The following is a 4,742-nucleotide window of genomic DNA, read 5'->3' as shown; positions in this document are numbered from 1 at the left end:
CACATTTTGGTTCCCCATACAAAGTTAAATTGACCCTCTCTCCCTCATTGCACGACTCCAACAAGACATCACTGTCGTCTCCAGTAGTAGATATATACAAGATTATTTGAAACGAGGCCACAATGGCCTCACTAGTGTAGATAGGATGAATGTTGTCAACTCCACCACTAAAATAGTTGGTGCTTGTAGCTGTCATCGATGATCTAGCTTGTCTTGAGAAAGAATAGGGAAAAATAAGGTTTCTTTCATTATACTTGTCATAATCGGAGCTACTAGAACTACGATCATAGCTTCCAAACATCCTTAATTTTACGAGGTTCCAATTAACTCTCTTATCACGTTGCCTTGATTTTTCTACACATGGTTTCCATATTTTACATATCTCTAATAATCACCATCAATTAATTACTAAATAGAAATAGTGACAACGATAGCAAAACTCAATACTTATGGTTTTTCTGAGGAAATGCTGAAGATTAATTTGTAGGAAGAAATGCAATCCCTAGAAAAAGAAGAGGCAAAATACATAAAGAAACAATGAAGAGGAAAATCATGAATTAGGTATTTAAAGGATATGAATTTCCCTTAAATTGAGTAGGTTCACCATCACATATTTAATAAGATCACAAACATCACTACAAAAACAGAACGTCAAGGATCATTATTACAGGCATGAAAATAAATTAACGGCTCAAATCGCTCGATCTTTCCTAAGATAGTTCAATCAGTACATAACATCAAATGCACCATTAGTCAGACAATTAGAAAGATTATTCAATTTTTATATATTAGAACACAAAAAACTCTCTTGCACATATAATCGTAGATAGGTAAAGTAACCCCTATTATACTTTCACAATTACAAAGATATATAACTAAATCAAAAAACTAGTGTATAAATTTCAAATGATTGATTTAACTGTAAAATGAGATATTTTAAATTCATAAATTTTAAATTTAAATCCTTACTAAATTTTAAAAGAGATAAAAATAAATTTTTAAAGTATTTTTAAAGTTTAAAATATATTTTGTCTTAGATCTGTTAGAACTTGGAATCATAAGGTTGGTGAAAATGGAGTTAATTGAATGTGGAGAGAGAGAGAGAGAGAGAGAGAGAGAGAGAGAGAGAGAGAGAGAGAGAGAGAGAGAGAGAGAGAGAGATAATATAATTGAGTGTGAGAATTTGCATTAACATTGATAACAATACCTCCAAGGTATTTATACAAGATACAAGTACATAAGGACACAAGCTATAACATCAAATAACTAAAAAAACTTCAACTTCGTACCTACAATTGATTACACAAAACCTGTAACCGATTACAACTTTTAAAACTAGAAAAATACAAGTAGTGGTAACCGGTTACTGCGAATGCGTAACCAATTACACCTATAACAAAATCACTTATTTCCGGCCTATTTGACTTTTCTTCATACCTGTAACCGGTTACATGTTTGTGGTATCCGGTTATCGCACTTGAATTATAGTTTTTCACTTAACGCACCACCTTAAGTCAGGTGCTCCAAGTCTTCCATAAACATGTTCATCTTCAACCACTTGAACACTTCAATTGTGACTCCTTTGTTCAACAAATCTGCCACTTTTTCTTTGCTTCGACAATATCCCAATCGCAACCTTCCTTCACTAACAAGCTCTCTTAAGTAGTGAAACATCATCTCAATATGCTTGTTCCTCCCATGTGCAATTGGATTCTTAGAAATATTAATCGTGGAAACATTATCAACCAAGAGAGTTATAACATCACCTTTATTGATGCCTAGTTCCTTCAGTAGATTCATTAGCCACACAACTTAGCACACATACAACGAAGCAGCAATATACTCAGCCTCACAAGAAGAGGGTGCTACTACTGGTTCCTTCTTCAAACACCATGATATTGGTGTTTCACCGAACATAAAGATGTATTCAGCTATAGAATTTTTATTATCTTTATCTCCGCACCAATTGGAATCGTTAAAATCGAGCATATTGCATTTTTTCCCGTGTCTGCTGCAGGAAAGAGAATTCCGCAGCCAATGGATCCTTAGACGTATCTTAGGATCCTCTTGAATATTTCTAAGTAAGACACATTCGGTCTATCCATGAGTCTACTTACAATACCAACGCTAAACGTCAAATTCGTTCGCGTGTTGCACAAGTAACGTAAGAATCCATTCAGCCTCCTATACTGAGTTGGATTAACATTCTGCTTATCCTCATTCTTCAATAACTGTAGCCTTAGTTTAGATGGATTAATGACAATATTACAATGCTCCATTTCAAACCTCTTTAAAATTTCAAGCGCATACCTTCTTTGGTGCATGAGCAGTTACTTTTTGGACTTGTTGAACTCAATACCAAGGAAGTTTTCCATGAGGCCAACGTCAGTCATCTCGGACTCTTTAATAAGCTCACCCTTGAAATTATAAATTCACTTCTCATCAATTCCCGAAGTCAATAAATCGTCTATGTATACACAAAGAATTATCACCCCTTCATTTGTATACCTCTTCACATACATACCATGTCCAGATACAAACTTCTTGAAGCCAATCTCAATTAAGAAACCATTTATCCCCTTGTTCCAAGCTCTTGGAGCTTGTTTCAAATCGTACAATGCTTTTTTCAACTTATAGAACTTTGAATCTTGGTTTCTCACAACAAAACCAGGGGACTGTTCTACATAAACCTCACCTTCAAGCGGTCTATTCAAAAATGCATATTTGGCATCCATTTGATAGAGTGACTAATTGTTGTTATCTGCAATACCAAAAACTTGCCTAATGGTTTCAAGTCTAGAAACCGGTGCAAATACCTCTTCAAAGTCTATGCCTTCTCTTTGCAAATATCTCTTTGCAACTAATCTGGCCTTATGCTTGATTATTTTACCTTTGGGATTTGCCTGCACTTTGAACCCCTATCTTACAACAATTGGATTCTTTCCTTTTGGTAGATCAACCAACTCCCAAGTCTTGTTCTTCTCAATAGATTTCATCTCCTCCTTAATAGCACAAATCCATTTTGGATCACTCAAGGCCTCTTCCATTTTAATGAGTTAAAATTTGGCCATAAGTGCAAAATGGACAAAATCACCATCATCATTGACTTTGTTATCTCAGAACATCTTAAAATCTTGGAGTCTTGGAGGAAAACCTCTCTGCCTTACTGATCTTCCTACATTCTCTTCAATTTGAGCTTCGACAACAAACATTTATGTACTCTCAAATTATGCAGAAACTGGATTTTCAATATTGTAACCGGTTACAACTTTCTAGTAATTGGTTACAAGCTGCTACAACTTCTTTATTTCATCAAAAAAAGACGTCTCAGTTGATCATAATCTTCATGTTTGAATCTTAAGTGATTCAAATTCGGTTTGAATCTAGACCATGTCTCCTCCAGTGTTATCTTCTCAAGCTTTTTTGTTGAACACCTATTAAACAAATGGGCAGTTGTGCATATCGCTTCTCCCTATATCTCTTTTGGCAAGTTCTTACCTTTCAAAATCCTTCTCACCATGTTCATAATCAATCGATTCTTCCTTTCAGCAACACCTTTTTTCTGCGGTGTATAGGATGGTACTACCCCATGTACTATCCCCTCTTGATCACAAAACTTTCCAAAGTCATTTGAGACGTATTCGTCTCAACCATCCGTTTTGAGCACTTTGAGCTTGTGACCGTTTTACCTCTCAACTATGGACTTGAACTTCTTAAACACTTTGAATACCTCATCTTTTCTCTTGATGAGGTATGTTCTTAGCTTTCGATTATGATCATCGATGAATGTGACAAAATATCTATTTCTACAAATCGAGTCAACTTGCATTGGTCCACACACATCGGAATATACCACCTCAATGTGATTCTTGGTTTTACAACATGCATCCTTGTTGAATTTACTCTTATGTAGCTTCACTTGCACACATTCTTCATAAATTTTAGCCGTTATGTTGATCAATGGCATCCCTGTTGCCATTCCATTTTATTGCAAAGCATTGAGATCTCTAAAATTGAGATGCCCAAGACGAAAGTGCCATATCCACTCTTCTTGACTAGCCGTTGTAGCAAAACGCCTATGCTCCATAACCTTCAGTTCAACCTTAAAATTTCTATTGGAAGCCATATGAGCTTTAAGATCAAAATACAGTTTGCATCCATAACGGGTAGTGCCTTGTCCTCAATGTGAATCATGTAGTCATTCTCAAGAAATTGACCAAGACTTAGAAGATTACACTTGATTCCTAGTATGTACAACACGTCTTTGATCAAGGAATGTCCACCGTCCATTCTCATGATCAAAACATCACCGATCCCATCGGCTGTTAAAGTTGTATCATCCCTGAACATCACTTTGTTCTTCAAGGAACGATTGATTTTGACAAACCAATCATTCCTCCTCGTCCTATGCGTAGAACACCCGGAGTCCAAATACCATTTCTAGCTGCAGTGAACTTCTTCTCTCACAATCACCATTATGTTTTCTCCTGCTTGTAACAATTATAACTTTTACGTACCCTGTTACAACATACTTTCGCATCGTTTCCAAAAATGTTGTTGCTGCACTCTCCTTGAGGTTCCTCATAAAACACTTTTCTTGCAACATTGGCTTCATCTTCTTGAGGTTCCTTCTTGTTTGCATTGCACTCGTACAAAGTGACCTAACTTTGACAAATAAAGCACTACACCTTGCTCTTGTCAATCCTTTTCGTTTCACCTCTAAAGTTTTCTTGACCATCATT

This window comes from Vicia villosa, unplaced genomic scaffold, assembly GCF_029867415.1.
Source record: "Vicia villosa cultivar HV-30 ecotype Madison, WI unplaced genomic scaffold, Vvil1.0 ctg.003299F_1_1, whole genome shotgun sequence".
NCBI classification, from domain to species: domain Eukaryota; kingdom Viridiplantae; phylum Streptophyta; class Magnoliopsida; order Fabales; family Fabaceae; genus Vicia; species Vicia villosa.
This window is presented reverse-complemented; position numbering follows the sequence as displayed.